General features: G+C 46.5%; 2 non-coding genes across 2 annotated transcripts; both read right to left on the bottom strand.

The window, feature by feature from the left end:
• Nucleotides 1-7522: 7522 nt before the first annotated feature.
• Nucleotides 7523-7637, bottom strand: LOC137320312 (U5 spliceosomal RNA). The gene has a single exon (XR_010962471.1). It is a non-coding gene; the product is annotated as a U5 spliceosomal RNA (small nuclear RNA).
• A 5587-nt stretch (nt 7638-13224) lies between these two features.
• LOC137320343 (U5 spliceosomal RNA) lies at nt 13225-13338 on the bottom strand. Its single transcript, XR_010962499.1, has one exon. It is a non-coding gene; the product is annotated as a U5 spliceosomal RNA (small nuclear RNA).
• Nucleotides 13339-17519: the final 4181 nt, after the last annotated feature.

Raw genomic sequence — 17519 nt, 5'->3', positions numbered from 1 at the left:
CACCAAGACCTAGCTTGGCTGGTGGTGAGAAGGGCCCTTCCCGTCAGATCCTTCATGCACTCCTGGACTCTCAGCGCCACCGCACACTGTCCCCGAGGAGGCTGCAGTGGAGACGAGACCGTCACCCATCTCCTTCTGGAATGTGCCTTTGCAAGGAAGGTCTGGAGAGAGATGCAGTGGTCTCTGTCTGGGTTCGTCCCGAGCAGTTCCGTAACACAGGATTCTGTGTTCTATGGGCTGTTCTCGGGGACGCACACTGAGACGGACATCAACTGCTGCTGGAAGACCATCAACTCGGTGAAAGACGCCCTTTGGTCTGCCCGAAACTTGCTGGTCTTCCAGTGCAAGGAGTTGTCCTCGACCGAGTGTTGCAGACTGGCACATTCCAAGGTCCAGGACTAAGTGCTTCGGGACGCACTGAGGATGGGTGCGTCCGCCGCAAAGGCTCTGTGGGGAAAGGCAACCGTTTAGAGCCTTCCCGCCATTGTACCCGTAATAAATCTGTAATGTATCTGTAATGAATCACCTGTATTGATTGTGATGCAATGAGGCACCCTAGAATGTCATGAACTGTAATTATGTGCAATGTGTTTCATTGAACTGCACTTGATGTCACCTGCAAATTGCATAATCTGTATTGTGTACATTTGGAATGTGATATGACAACTGTATTGTATGTACTGCTGCAAATTTTATGAATAAAGTATATTATTTGAAAAAAAAGTGATCATAATATGATTGAAATAAAAACAGAAAATGCTGGAAATACTCAGGGAGCCAGGCAGCAACTGTGGAGAAAGAAATAGAGTTAACATTTCAGGTCGATGACCCCTCGTCAGAATTGGAAGAAGTTGAAGATTAAACAGTTTTTAAGCAAGTACAGAGCCAGGGAAAGTTGGGGAGGGAGAGGAAGGAGAGGAAAGAACAAAAGGGAAGGTCTCTGATAGGGTGGAGGGCAGGAGTGATTAAATGACAAAGGGATGATGGTGCAAGACAAGGAGGGTGGTAATGGGACAAGTAAAGAAACAAAAGATGGGTCTAGAGGAGCTGTAAATGGAAACATCAGAACCATTACCAGCACCTGCTGTCCAAAAAAAGTGGGAGCAGGGTCGCTTCAATGATCACGAAGGTCGGGCCCCAGGACGAGCAAGTAAAATCAGCTATAACCAGTTGGAGCTTTGCTGATGTAGAGCTGGATCCTAAGGCTGGCCGGAGACCGGTCTAACACCTTTTTTCAGTGGGGTAAAAAGTATTTTTTTGCAGCAGACATGGCGGCCAGAGCTTCCCGAGCACCTGGGCACGGGGTGTGCAACACCGTCAGGCTGACCGCAAGGACGGGTGAAGGAACCTCGCCGTGGCAACGAAACATCTTTGTGATGAAAGTACTTCTCGAAGCCTGCGGATTTGCGGCCATGGACACCTCCTGCCCGCAGGACTTCCCGAGGACAGATACTTCGACGTGACCTTCAGGGATGTCGCAGGATGCCTAAAGATACTCCAGGCCTTCAAGGAGAAGGGGAAGGAAGCGCCATTGTCACTTCTCACTGCGGAGATGCTCTTCACGCTCCCGCAGGGGATGGAACGGATGCTGACGGCCCACACGTTCAACCCGCATGTGCCAGTAATTGATGTGCTGATGCTCCTCAAGAGATAAGCGGAAGGAGCAAATCGGAGCATCGACATCGCGGACATGTTCAGGATCTAGACGAGCAAGAGGAGCATCAAGGTGACGCTGAGGGTGGATGACAAGGGAAAAATCATTCATTTCCCATCGAGTTTCGTGATTGGGATGAGTCATGGATACGCGGTGTAACAGGGGCAGCCCAGAGTGCGTCGATCCTGCGGCAAACCTGGGCATGAGGCGGCCTCCTGCAAGGTGATGATCTGCAGGAACTGCAGGGAGGAGGGCCATCAGACACTGGACTGTCAGGAGGCCAAGTGCTGCAACCTGTTTGGAGAGGCTGCTCATTTGTACAAGCCCTGCCCAAACCAGACACAGCTGTGCACAGGCAGCGAGAGGCGAGGTGATAAAAGAGAAGAGAGCAGCAGTTGTGGCTGCCCCAAAGGAGGCCAGATCCCTCCCCACTGCCGTATACCCCAGTGAAGGAGCCAACGACAAGGAGGAGGACAAAGAGCAGGAAGTGAGCGTTAAGGAAACCGACCAAATCCCGACACTCAGCCCCAAGACTCTCCCTGAGCACCAGAGCCGATGGAAAGTGAGCCAGCGGCAGAAGAAGGTTGGATATCACAGCAAAAGAAAAAGAAGTCCCGAAAATCAGAGGAACTGACGGCCAAAGGTGGAACCAGCAGCAACAGGTGCTTAGAGCCACCAACAGATGACAGTGGCTGCTACTCAGCTGACGAAAAAGGAAAAGGGGAGAGTCCCACCTACCCTCAAAGGAATAGGCAAAACACAACTGAAACCAGTGACACAGACAGCAGGCTCCAGCTCCAGGAATTTGGCAGCTCCAGGGCATCAGGAGCAGAAATAAGCCCAGCACACCCCAACTCCAGGACGCCGGGTTAAGCGACATGGAGAGCGAAGTCCCCCAACTCCGGGCAACAGGGCGAAGCGACATGGAGAACAATGTCCCCCATCTCTGGGCAACCGGGAGCAGCACAACAGTCGCGGAGAACGAACCACCGGCAAAGGCCGAGGAACCGAACCTGGTCATGGATCTCACAGACGCACCACCCCACGAGGCCCCGTCGACAACCCCCGAGTGCGGACACTTCTCCAACGGAGGACAGGCCTCATTCCTCAGCCCTTGGACTGTCCAGAAGTTCGTGCACACCACACAAATGCAGAATCAGGACCAATGGATGGAAATGGAGAGTAATGTCGAACCCGGACTAATGTAATTATAGGACCTTAATGTTTGTCCTTTTAGTATTTTTAAAATGGCTTTAAAATTTGCATCCATAAACATGCATTGTGTTAAATCGACTACGCAATGCGCTGCGACCCTGAACTACCTGTCCAGGGTCAAGAGGGACCTGCTGTTCTTGCAGGAATGTGGAATCCCGCACCTCAGCAACTATCGGCAGTGGTCATGCATGTGGACCCCAAGCGTGGATCCGATCGGGCAGTTCCCCAACCAGACAGTCGATGCCATTTGGCAGAACGTCTCGTCGCCAGAACTGACCAACAGGCACCAGTAGCTTGGGTGGTGGTGAGAAGGGCCCTCCCAGTGTGGTCTTTCCAAAACAAACGGAATCACAGCACCACCGCGAGCCTCCCTCGAGGCTGCGGCAGGGTCGAGAGCGTCATCCACGTCTTCATGGATTGCCCCTTCGCGCAGAAGGTGTGGAGTGAGATGCATTGGTATCTGTCCCGGTTCATCCCAAACAGCTTGGTAACACACGACGCTGCGTTCTACGGGCTGTTCCCCGAAACACATACAGAGACAGATATCAACTGCTGCTGGAAGACCATCAACTCCGTGAAGGAGACCCTTTGCTCCGCCCGAAACCTGTTGGTCTTCCAGCTGAAGGAGTTGCCCAAGAACAAGTGTTGCCGATTGGCACACTCCAAGGTCCAGGAGTACATGCTGCGGGACGCACTGAAGCATGGTGAGGCCTACACAAAGGCTGTATGGGGAAAGGCCACCGTGTAAGGCCACCCCACCTTGTATTGTACAGAATGTATTATAAGATATGTACTCTGTTTTGAATTGTAATGATGGGATCGGAGGTTGTATGATCCATATTGTATTATTTTGAATTGTAATTGCGCATTTACATTGAACTGTGTGTATCCTTAAATTTCATGAAATAAGGTATATTTTGAAATTTAAAAAAGAATTTAACGTGATACAAAACCCCAGTTTATACCCTTAAGGGGCAAGAGCTCTACTTGCAAAAAAAAACAGGCATGGACGATAAAAGAGGTAAGGGACAACATAAAACTAAAAGAAAAAGCATACAAAAATGAAGAAAAATAGCACAGATCCTGGTGACTGGGAGAGATACAAAGAACATCAAAGGGCGACAAAACAGACAGTAATAGCTACAAAAAGGGAGAATGAAAAGAAACTTGCAAGGGATATCAAAATCAACACAAAGAATTTTTACAATTATATTAGGAAAAAGAGGGTGGTCAAGAGCAATGTGGGCCCCTTAAAAATTGATAATGGTGATATTGTAAATGAAAATAAGGAAATGATGGACATGTTAAATAATTATTTTGCGTCAGTATTTACAATAGAGGAAGAGGATAGCATGCCGCATACCCCAAGGAAACTAATTTTAAAACAGGGATGGAGACTCACCATAATTAACGTAAGCAAATTGACAGGAATGAAGAAAATAATGACACGAAAGAGTGACAAATCCCAAGGACCAGGTGCTTTCCATCCCAGGATTGTAAAGGAAGTAGGTGAGAACATTGCAGATGCCCGAACTATAATCTTCCAAAGTCCTCTTGATTCAGGTACTGTTCCTTTGGATTGGAAAATTGCATGTCACTCCTCTATTGAAGAAAGGTGAGAGAGGGAAACCAAGGAATTATGGACTAGTTAGCCTAACATCTGTTGTCGGGAAATTACTAGAGTGTATAATTAAGGATAGAGTGACATAACAACTTGAAAAATTTCAGCTGATCAGACAGAGCCAGCATGGATTTGTGAAGGGTGGGTCATGCCTGAAGAACCTGATTGAATTTTTTGAAGAGGTAACTAAAGTAGTGGGCAGGGGAATGTCTGTGGATGTTGTTTATCTGGACTTCCAGAAGGCATTCGATAAAGTCCCTCATAAGAGACTGATAGCTAAAGTTGATGCTCGTTGAATTGAGGATAAATTGTTGACCCGATTAGGAAATTGGTTGAGGGGCAGGAAACAGAGAGTTGGGAAAATTGGCAGGTACTCAAATTGGCAGGATGTGACTAGTGGTGTCCCACTGGGATCTGTGTTGGGATCTCAACTATGCACTGTATTTATTAATGACTTAGATGATGGGGTAGAGTGCCACATTAACAAGTTTTCCGATGACACAAAGTTAGGCGGAATTGTAATCAGTGTAGATGGAAGCATAAAATTACAAAGAGATATTAATAGATTAATTGAATGGGCAAAACTATGGCAAATGGATTTCAATGTAGGCAAGTGTGAGGTCATCCACTTTGGGCCGAAAAGATAGATCACAGTACTTTCTAAATGATGAACAGCTCGACACAGTGGAGGTCAAAAGAGACTTAGGGGTCCATGTACACAGATCATTAAAATGCCATGGACAGGTACAGAAAATAATCGAAAAGGCTAATGCAATGCTGGCCTTTATATCTAAAGGACTGGAATACAAGGGGGTAGAAGTTATGCTACAGCTGTACAAAGCCCTGGTTAGACCACCTGGAGTACTGTGTTCAGTTCTGGGCACGCTCCTTAGGAAGGATATATTGGCCTTGGACGGAGTGCAGCGTAGATTTACCAGAATGATACCTGGACTCCAAGGATTTAATTACGAGGAGACATTACACAAACTAGGGTTGTATTCCCTGGAATTTAGAAGATTAACGGTTGATTTGAGCAAAATTTCCAAGATATTAAGGGGAACTGATAGGGTAGATAGAGAGAAAATATTTGCGCTGGTTGGGGAGTCTAAGACTAGGGGAATGAGCCTAAAAATTAGAGCCAGGACTTGCAGGAGTGAAGTTAGGAAACACTTCTACACACAAAGGGTGGTAGAAGTTTGGAACTCTCTTCCGCAAGTGGCAGTCGATGTAGCTCAATGGTTAATTTTAAATCTGAGATTGATAGATTTTTGTTAACCAAAGGAATTAAGGGATATGGAGTTAGGTCACAGATCAGCCATGAACTCATTGAGTGGCCGAACAGGCTCGAGGGGCTAAATGGCCTACTCCTGTTCCTATGTTCCGAATTAGGATAGTAATATAATTTTAACCTAATTTAACTGCAATTTTTTATGAGGAAAGAGATATAGGAGTAAATTTTAACCCCCAAGAACGGGTGGGTTGGGGGCGGGTGGGAGTTTAAAATAACAGTTTTTTGGAGCACGACCACATCCTGGTTCCAACTCGCCCACTTCCGGGTTTAATCCAGGCAGGCTTGTATGTGTGCAGCCAGCAGACACCAGGAAGTCCTGCTCCCACTTAAAGCAAGCAGACCGATACTTAAAAGGGCATTTCACCTCATTGAGATACTTGAGGTACTTAATAGATTATGTATTACAACATTAAAATGAATTTAACCTTACCTGTTCGGGTTTGTCATCACTTCTGAATCACGTGAGCTGAAAGCAGGAGAGAAGGGCCGGATCCATGAGGTGAGTGCCTTTATTGCACTGCTTGTGGGCCCGGAGGAGCAGGAATGCTTCATCCAGGCCCAACAAGCTCACCTGGAACCCCGTGATCAAACGAGCCCCCCACCCCCGATACTGGTCAACCCTCACGCCCCACCCCCACACCATTGTGGACCCCCACCTAACTCAGACTCTTCACCCAACCTCCAGCGACCTCAGGTCTCCAAGTCCCAGCCCCCCAATATCCTCCCCGGCCCGCTGATCTCCTACCTGACCCCCCAAATGCTCTTCCCGGCCCCCGGGATTTTTCACGGCCCCCCCGCATGATCTGTGTTCCAACCTTCTGATCTTCATCCTGGCTCCCCGACCTTCTTCCCGGCCCCCGACCTTCTTCCCAGCCCCCGACCTTCCTCCTTGGCCCCACCGATATTCTTCCTGGCCCCCAACCTTCTTAACTGGCCCCACCAACCTTCCTCCCGGCCCCTCAACCTTCATCCACGGCCCCCCGATTTTCCTCCCGTCCCTCCGATCTTCATTCACAATGAGTGAAATACAGGCACTTTTAAAACAAAAAATATCTTAAGAAACAATGAATTCAACCACAACAACAACTTACATTTATATAGTGCCTTTAACTTAGTAAAACGTCACTATGTGCTTCGCAGGAGCGTAAACAGACAATAATAGACACCAAGTCAAAGAAGGAGACATTCGGACAAGTGACCAAAAGCTTGGTCAAAGAGGTAAGTTTAAAGGAGCGCCTTAAAAGAGGAGAGAGTTGAAGAGGTTTATGGAGAGAATTCCAGAGCACAAAAGGCCAGAGTTGGAGCAACGCAGAGTTCCCGGAGGATTGAATATTTGGAGGAAGTTATGGTGATTGGGAGGGGGCGAGACCATGGAACACGAGGATGAGAATTTAATGTCATCTTCAAACTCCACCTCAGCATCACCACACTCTACTTTTATAACTCCTCCAGCCTCACATCTCATCCTGCACTGTGACTCCAATCTCTGTGCATCACCCCTCTCCCTCTGCCCCACCACTGGCACATGAGCCCGACTAAAGTCAGTTTTACAGCACAGACGCCACCACCCAGCCCATGTACGCCAGTTATTTGAAACACGGAACACCTAATCCCAAAAATTTAAATATTTAACAGGTTACCTTTTCAGAGAGTATCCAATACCCAAGCACTTGGCAGCCTAACTAATGAACCTAAAGACACATCTACAACTAAAGATAAATCTTTCTTTCAGCAATATATCAGCCCCACAAAAGCAGGGCATCAAAAAATTATATAAAAACTCCAAATGCTCCTCTCCACGGAAATCTTTAGTAAAAGGCGAAAGATTTATACGATCTGAAGAGAAAGCAGAGTAATCTAAAGACTCAACCTCAGCTCCTTGCTCCTAAGCGATGACATACCCCTTTAACATTGTACTGAGATGCTAACACTAAGATCCAGAGAAAACATATTACCAAAGATCAACACAGCAAGTGGAAAAGTAATGACAATCTTCAATCTCCGTGAAAGCTACGGTCAAACCTGAAGTTTATTTTGCTTTTTTGCAAAGTACTATGTAGAACATTATGGGTATGTAAATGAGCTCTGATCTTTGTGGAGGCTGGGTTTCCAGTGACGTGTTCAATTCTTACTTGGGTAGAAGTTTACTTCGTATGTTTATACTGTCTCTGTGTCTGAACTTTCATATGAGAAATTTTAATCAGCAATTTCTGCTAGTGAACAAACTGTATTTTGGTTCATACAGGAAGCCATTGATTTAATGAGAGCAGAGACAGAGCTCAGAGCCGTGTATTGAAAGGAGGCAACTGAGGGATTCACTCCAAAATCTAGTATCCATTTCATTGTGCTCAAATGTTTATACTGAAATTTATATTTGGTCCTGGAAACTAGACTTGTTGATGTATCTGTGGTGTTAATTTTAACTGTTGATCCATTCAATATCTGTATTCCACTTTCATTTACGGAATTTATTTGGAAATAACCAAAAGCAAGAAATGAAGGCGCGTTTATTCTTTTGGGGTGAAATAAAGCAAACCAAAATATAAAAAATACTTCAAACGTACATGTTTACAACAGTCACAATTCACTATCTGGGCTTGGGTATAGGGGGCAAAATTTCAAAATTTCCAGATGACACAAATCTTGAAATGTGGTAAACAGCATGAGGATAGTAGCAGACTTCAGGAGAGAAAGGGAGAGAGTGGTTAGACACCCAAGGGGCAATGGGAGTATAGAGCATGGTAGGAGGCTGGGAAATGGTGTGAGGTGTGATGTTTGATCAGGGTTAGAGGTCGGGAGAAGGGGAGCATAGTAACAGGCCGGAGGAGAGCTCCAGGAGCTGTTGGGGGAGGGGGGGTAGTGTCTTTTTTATTTCAAAAAAATACATTGAAATCAATGTTGAGTCCAGCAGGTTGTAAAGAGCCTAATCGAAAGATGAGGTGCTGTTCGTTGAGCTTCATTGGAATAGTGTAAGAGGCCGATGACAGAGAGGTCAGAGTGGCAGTAGCACTGGGAATTAAAATGGCAAGCAACCGGCAGGTCAGGGTCAGTTCCTAATATAACTAACAAAGTTCTTCGTATTGGTTTTGATATCCCTTGCGAGTTTCTTTTCATACTCTCTTTTTGTAGCCCTTACTATCTGTTTTGTGACCCTTTGTTGATCTTTGTATCTTTCCCATTCGCCAGGATCTGTGCCATTTTTTGCCTTTTTGTTTGCCCTTTCCTTATGTCTTAGACACAGCAAAAGAAAAAGAAGTCCCGGAAATCAGAGGAACTGACGGCCAAAGGTGGAACCAGCGGCAACAGGTGCTTCGAGCCACCAACGGACGACAGTGGCTTCTCCTCAGCTGACGAGAAAGGAAAAGGGAGAGTCCCATCTACCCTCAAAGGAATAGGCAAAACACAACTGTAACCAGTGACACAGACAGCAGGCTCCAGCTCCAGGAATTTGGCAGCTCCAGGGCATCAGGAGCAGCAATGAGCCCAGCACACCCCAACTCCAGGACGCCGGGAGAAGCGACATGGAGAGCGAAGTCCCCCAACTCCGGGCAACAGGGTGAAGTGACATGGAGAACAATGTCCCCCATCTCTGGGCAACCGGGAGCAGCACAACAGTCGCGGAGAACGAACCACCGGCAAAGGTCGAGGAACCGAACCTGGTCATGGATCTCACAGACGCACCACCCCACGAGACCCCGTCGACAACCCCCGAGTGCGGACACTCCTCCAATGGAGGACAGGCCTCATTCCTCAGCCCGAGGACTGTCCAGAAGTTCGTGCACACCACACAAATGCGGAATCAGGACCAATGGATGGAAATGGAGAGTAATGTAGAACCCGGACTAATGTAATTATAGGACCTTAATGTTTGTCCTTTTAGTATTTTTAAAATGGCTTTAAAATTTGCATCCATAAACATGCATTGTGTTAAATCGACTACGCAATGCGCTGCGACCCTGAACTACCTGTCCAGGGTCAAGAGGGACCTGCTGTTCTTGCAGGAATGTGGAATCCCGCACCTCAGCAACTATCGGCAGTGGTCATGCATGTGGACCCCAAGCGTGGATCCGATCGGGCAGTTCCCCAACCAGACAGTCGATGCCATTTGGCAGAACGTCTCGTCGCCAGAACTGACCAACAGGCACCAGTAGCTTGGGTGGTGGTGAGAAGGGTCCTCCCAGTGTGGTCTTTCCAAAACAAACGGAATCACAGCGCCACCGCGAGCCTCCCTCGAGGCTGCGGCAGGGTCGAGAGCGTCATCCACGTCTTCATGGATTGCCCCTTCGTGCAGAAGATGTGGAGTGAGATGCATTGGTATCTGTCCCGGTTCATCCCAAACAGCTTGGTAACACACGACGCTGCGTTCTACGGGTTGTTCCCCGAAACACATACAGAGACAGATATCAACTGCTGCTGGAAGACCATCAACTCCGTGAAGGAGACCCTTTGGTCCACCCGAAACCTGTTGGTCTTCCAGCTGAAGGAGCTGCCCAAGAACAAGTGTTGCCGATTGGCACACTCCAAGGTCCAGGAGTACATGCTGCAGGATGCACTGAAGCATGGTGAGGCCTACACAAAGGCTGTATGGGGAAAGGCCACCGTGTAAGGCCACCCCACCTTGTATTGTACAGAATGTATTATAAGATATGTACTCTGTTTTGAATTGTAATGATGGGATCGGAGGTTGTATGATCCATATTGTATTATTTTGAATTGTAATTGCGCATTTACATTGAACGGTGTGTATCCTTAAATTTCATGAAATAAGGTATATTTTGAAATTTAAAAAAGAATTTAACGTGATGCAAAACCCCAGTTTATACCCTTAAGGGTCAAGAGTTCTACTTGCAAAAAAAAACAGGCATGGACGATAAAAGAGGTAAGGGACAACATAAAACTAAAAGAAAAAGCATACAAAAATGAAGAAAAATAGCACAGATCCTGGTGACTGGGAGAGATACAAAGAACATCAAAGGGTGACAAAACAGACAGTAAGAGCTACAAAAAGGGAGAATGAAAAGAAACTTGCAAGGGATATCAAAATCAACACAAAGAATTTTTACAATTATATTAGGAAAAAGAGGGTGGTCAAGAGCAATGTGGGCCCCTTAAAAACTGATAATGGTGATATTGTAAATGAAAATAAGGAAATGATGGACATGGTAAATAATTATTTTGCGTCAGTATTTACAATAGAGGAAGAGGATAGCATGCCGCATACCCCAAGGAAACTAATTTTAAAACAGGGATGGGGACTCACCATAATTAACGTAAGCAAATTAACAGTAATGAAGAAAAGAATGACACTAAAAAGTGACAAATCCCAAGGACCAGGTGCTTTCCATCCCAGGATTGTAAAGGAAGTAGGTGAGAACATTGCAGATGCCCGAACTATAATCTTCCAAAGTCCTCTTGATTCAGGTACTGTTCCTTTAGATTGGAAAATTGCATGTCACTCCTCTATTTAAGAAAGGTGAGAGAGGGAAACCAAGGAATTATGGACCAGTTAGCCTAACATCTGTTGTCGGGAAATTACTAGAGTGTATAATTAAGGATAGAGTGACATAACAACTTGAAAAATTTCAGCTGATCAGACAGAGCCAGCATGGATTTGTGAAGGGTGGGTCATGCCTGACGAACCTGATTCAATTTTTTGAAGAGGTGACTAAAGTAGTGGACAGGGGAATGTCTATGGATGTTGTTTATGTGGACTTCCAGAAGGCATTCGATAAAGTCCCTCATAAGAGACTGTTAGCTGAAGTTGAAGCTTGTTGAATTGAGGACAAATTGTTGATCCGATGAGGAAATTTGTTGAGGGGCAGGAAACAGAGAGTAGGGAAAATTGGCAGGTACTCAAATTGGCAGGATGTGACTGGTGTTGTCCCACAGTGATCTGTGTTGGGACCTCAACTATGCACTGTATTTATCAATGACTTAGATGACGGGATAGAGCCAGCACTTAAAGCCAGCCACTTAAAGCCAGCAGACCGATACTTAAAAGGGCATTTTACCTCATTGAGATACTTGAGGTACTTAATAGATCATGTATTACAACATTAAAATGAATTTAACCTTACCTGTTCGGGTTTCACATCACTTCTGAATCACGTGACCAGAAAGCAGGAGAGAAGGGCTGGATCCATGAGGTGAGTGCCTTTATTGCACTGTTTGTGGGCCCGGAGGAGCAGGAATGCTTCATCCAAGCCCAACAAGCTCACCCGGAACCCCGTGATCAAACGAGCCCCCCTCTCCCCGATACTGGACAACCCCCACGCCCCACCCCCGCACCATTGTGGACCCCCACCTAACTCAGACTCTTCACCCAACCTCCAGCGGCCTCAGGTCTCCAAGTCCCAGCCCCCCAATCTCCTCCCCGGCCCCCTGATCTCCTACCTGACCGCCCAAATGTTCTTCCCGGGCCCGGGATTTTTCCCGGCGCCCCGTATGATCTCTTTTCCAACCTTCTGATCTTCATCCTGGCTCCCCAATCTTCTTCCCGGCCCCCAATCTTCTTCCCGGCCCCCGACCTTCTTCCCGGCCCCCGACCTTCCTCCTTGGCCCCATCGATATTCTTCCTGGCCCCCAACCTTCTTCACTGGCCCCACCGACCTTCCTCCTGGCCCCCCAACTTTCTTCCACGGCCCCCCGATTTTCCTCCCGTCCCTCCGATCTTCATTCACAATGAGTGAAATACAGGCACTTTTAAAACAAATCATATCTTAAAAAACAATGAATTCAACCACAACAACAACTTACATTTATATAGTGCCTTTAACTTAGGAAAACGTCTCTATGTGCTTCGCAGGAGCGTAAACAGACAATAATAGACACCAAGTCAAAGAAGGAGACAATTGGACAAGTGACCAAAAGCTTGGTCAAAGAGGTAAGTTTAAAGGAGCACCTTAAAAGAGGAGAGAGTTGAAGTGGTTTATGGAGAGAATTCCAGAGCGCAAAAGGCCAGAGTTGGAGCAACGCAGAGTTCCCGGAGGATTGTATATTTGGAGGAAGTTATGGTGATAGGGAGGGGGCGAGACCATGGAACACGAGGATGAGAATTTAATGTCATCTTCAAACTCCACCTCAGCATCACCACACTCGACTTTTATAACTCCTCCAGCCTCACATCTCATCCTGCACTGTGACTCCAACCTTTGTGAATCACCCTTCTCCCTCTGCCCCACCATTCGTGCATGAGCCCTACTAAAATCAGTTTTACAGCACAGGAGGCCGCCACCAGGCCCATCTACGCCAATTATTTGAGACACGCACGACTTAGTCCCAAAAATGTAAATATATAACATATTGCACTTCCAGAATTTATCCAAAACCCAAGCACTTGCCAGCCTGAGTAATGAACCTTTGGCCACCTCATCACAATAACAATCAGGGCAAACCTGCTACATAGTCACAACTAAAGATAAATCTTTCTTTTAGCAATAACTCAGCCCTACAAAAGCAAGGCATCAAAAAATTATTTAAAACTCCAAACACTCCTCTCCACGGAAATCTTTAGTAAAAGGCGAAAGATTTATACGATCTGAAGAGAAAACAGAGTAATGTAAGGACTCAACCTCAGATCATTGCTCCTAAGCGATGACATACCTCTTTAACATTGTACTAAGACGCTAGAACTAAGATCCAGAGAAAACATATTACCACAGATCAACACAGCAAGTGGAAAAGTAATGACAATCTTCAATCTCGGTGAAAACCACGGTCAAACCTGAAGTTTATTTTGCCTTTTTGCAAAGTACTATGTAGAACATTATGGGTATGTAAATGAGCTCTGAGCTTTGTGGAGGCTGGGTTTACAGTGACGTGTACAATAAAAGGTGTCGCTGTGGGAACCCGTATGGGTCCTAGTTATGCCTGCCTTTTTGTGGGATATGTGGAACATTCCTTGTTCCAGTCCTGCTCAGGTCCCCTCCCTCACCTCTTTTTCCGACACATTGATGACTGTATCGGAGCAGCTACATGCTTTTACCCCGAACTGGAAAATGTCATCACCCATGCTTCCAATTTCCACCCTTCCCTCGCCTTCACATGGTCCATCTCTGACTCTTCCCTTGCCTTCCTCAACTTCCTTATCTCCATTTCTGGGGTTAGACTGTCAACCAATATCTATTATAAGCCCACCGACTGCCACAGCTACCTTCATTACACTTCCTCCCAACCCGCTTCCTGTAAGGATTATATTCCCATCTCCAAGCTTCTCTGTCTCTGTCACATCTGTTCTGACGATGCCACCTTCCACACCAGTGCTTCCGATTCATCTTCCTTTTTCCTCAACTGAGGAATACCCTCCACTGTAGTTGACAGGGCCCTCGACCGTGTCCGTCCTATTTCCCGCACTTCGGCCCTCACCCCTTCCCCTCCCTCCCAGACCATGATAGGGACCAATTATACTCACCTTCCTCCCCACCAGCCTCCACGTTCAACATATCATCCTCCGCCATTTCCGTCATTTCCAGCGCGATCCCACCATCAAACATTTCTTCCCCTTCCCTCTCCTTTCAGCAATCCAAAGGGATTGCTCCCTGCGCGACACCCTGGTCCACTCTTCCAACACCCGCTCTCCTCCCCATGGCACCTTCCCGTGCCAGCGCAGGAGATGCAACACCTGCCTTTCACCTCTTCCATTCCCACCGCCCAGGGCCCCATACACTCCTTCCAGGTGAAACAGCGATTTACTTGTCCTTCTTTCAATTTAATATACTGTATTCGCTGCTCACGCTGCAGTCTCACCTGGAGTACTGCGTACAGTTCTGGTGCCCTTATTTAAGGAAGGACATACTTGCACTGGAGGCAGTTCAGAGAAGGTTCACTAGGTTGATTCCGGGTATGGAAGGGGTGTCTTATGAGGAAAGATTGAACAGGTTGGGTCTATACTCATTGGAGTTTAGAAGAATGAGAGGAGATCTTATTGAAAGATACAAGATTCTGAGGGGACTCGATAGGGTCGATGCTGAGAGGATGTTACCCCTCATGGGGGAATCTAAAACTAGGGGGCATAGTCTCAGAATAAGGGGTCGCCCATTTTAGACGGAAATGAGGAGGAATTTCTTCTCCCAGAGGGTCATGAATCTTTGGAATTCTTACCCCAAAAAGCTGTGGAGGCTGAGTCATTGAATACATTAAAGGCTGAGTTAGACAAATTTTTGATCAGCAAGGGATATGGGGAAAGGACGGGAAAGTGGAGTTGAGGTAAAAATCAGATCAGCCATGATCTCATTAAATGGCGGAGCAGGCTCGAGGGGTTGAATGGCCTACTCCTGCTCCTATCTCTTATGGTCTTATGGTCTTATAGTCTCTTCCACATTGAGGAGACTAAACCCAGACTGGGTGATCGCTTTGCTAAACACCTCCGCTCAGTCTGCAAGTGTGACCCTGACCTGCTGGTCGCTTGCCATTTTAATTCCCCGTCCCACTCCCACTCTGACCTCTCTGTCCTCGGCCTCTTACACTGTTCCATTGAAGCTCAACCTAAGCTCGAGGAACAGCACCTCATCTTTCGTTTAGGCACTTTACAACCTTCTGGACTCAACACTGATTTCAATAATTTCAGACCATAACCACTGCTCCCATTTTTTTGGACAGCAAGTGCTTGTAATGGTTCTGATGTTTCCATTTACAGCTCCTCTGGACCCATCTTTGTTTCTTTACTTGTCCCATTACCACCCTCCTTGTCTTGCATCATCATCCCTTTGTCATTTAATCACTCCTGCCCTCCACCCTATCACAGACCTTCCCTTTTGTTCTTTCCTCCCCTCGCACCCCGCTCCCCCCCAATTTCCCTGGCTCTGTACTTGCTTAAAAACTGTTTAATCTTCAGCTTCTTCCAGTTCTGACGAAGGGTCATTGTCCTGAAACGTTAACTCCCTTTCTTTCTCCACAGATGCACCCTGACTTGTTGAATATTTCCAGCATTTTCTGTTTTTATTTATGTACAATTCTTACTTGGGTACAAGTTTACGTCGTATGCTTATTCTCTGTATGTGCTCCCCGGCACCCTGATCTCTTCTCCAGGTCCCCGACTCGAACAAAACCCTTCATAATTTTGAACACCTCTATTAAATCCCCTCTTAACCTTCTCTGTTCTCTCAACACGACTGAAGTTCCTTATCCCTGGTACTATTCTAGTAAATCAATGCTCCCTCACCAAGGCCTTGACATCCCTCCGAAACTGTGGTGCCCACAATTGGATACAATAATCCAGCTGAGGCCTAACCAGTTATTTATAAAGGTTTAGCATAACTTCTTTGTCTCTATTTATAAAGCCCAGGATCCCGTATGCTTCTACAACAACTTTATCAACTTTTCCTGCCACCTTCAAAGATTTGTGTATTTGAAGCCACAGATCTCTCTGTTCCTGCACCCGCTTTAAAATTGTACATTTACTTTATATTACCTCTTCCCATTCTTCCTTCCAAAATGCATCACTTCACACTTCTCTGCGTTCAATTTCATATCCCATGTGTCTTCCCATTTCACCAGTCTGTTTATGTCCTCCTGCAGTCTGCAGCTATCCTCCTCACTGTTTACTACATTTCCAAGTTTACATGAGGTTTCTGCCCCTGCAACAGCACTGAAATGGCCCTTATCAAAGTCACATATGACATCCCATGTGGCTGTAACTGTAGTAAACTATCCCACCTCATCTTTCTCGAACTGTCTGCAGCCTTTGACACGGTTGACCACACCATCCTCCTCCAACGCCTCTCCTCCATCGTCCATCTGGGTTCAACTGCCTATGCCTGATTCCATTCCTATCTATCCAGTCATTGCCAGAGAATCACCTGCTATGGCTTCTCCTCACACTCGCACACCGTTACCTCTGGAGTCCCCCAAGGATCTATCCTTGTCCCCCTCCTATTTCTCATCTACATGCTGCCTCGCAGCAATATCATCCGAAAACATGTCTGGTTCCACATGTACGTTGACAACAACCAGCTCTACCACACCACCACCTCGCTCTACGCCCCCCCACTGCCTTTGATTTGTCACGTTGCTTGTCCAACATCCAGATGAGCAAAAATTTCCTCCAACTAAATGGAATCATAGAAAATTTACGCATAGAAGGAGGCCATTCAGCCCATCGTGTCCGCACCGGATGAGAAACGAGCCACCCAGCCTAATCCCACTTTCCCGCATTTGGTCCGTAGCCCTGCAGGTCACGGCTCTTCAGGTGCACATCCAGGTATTTTTTAAATGAGTTGAGGTTTTCTGCCTCTACCACCCTCTCAGGCAGTGAGTTCCAAACACCCACCACCCTCTGGGTGAAAATTTTTTTCCGAATTTCTGCTCTAATCCTTCTACCAATCACTTTAAATCGATGCCCCCTGGTTATTGACCCCTCCCGTAAGGGAAATAGGTCCTTCCTAGTCACTTTATCTAGGCCTCTCATAATTTTGTATACCTCAATCAAATCACCCCTCAGCCTCCTCTGTTCCAAGGAAAACAATCCCAGCCTATCCAATCTGTCATCATAGCTAAAATTCTCCAGTCCTGGCAACATCCTCGTAAATCTCCTCTGCACCCTCTGTAGTGCAATCACATCCTTCCTGTAATATGGTGACCAGAACTGTGCGCAGTACTCAAGCTGTGGCCTAACTAGTGTTTTATACAGTTCCAGCATAACATCCCTGCTTTTATAATCTATGCCTCAGCTAATAAAGGAAAGCATTCCATATGCCTTCTTAACACCTTATCTACCTGTCCCGCTAGCTCAGGGATCTGTG

The sequence above is a fragment of the Heptranchias perlo genome, chromosome 3, assembly GCF_035084215.1.
Source record: "Heptranchias perlo isolate sHepPer1 chromosome 3, sHepPer1.hap1, whole genome shotgun sequence".
Classification (NCBI taxonomy): domain Eukaryota; kingdom Metazoa; phylum Chordata; class Chondrichthyes; order Hexanchiformes; family Hexanchidae; genus Heptranchias; species Heptranchias perlo.
This window is presented reverse-complemented; position numbering and strand designations above follow the sequence as displayed.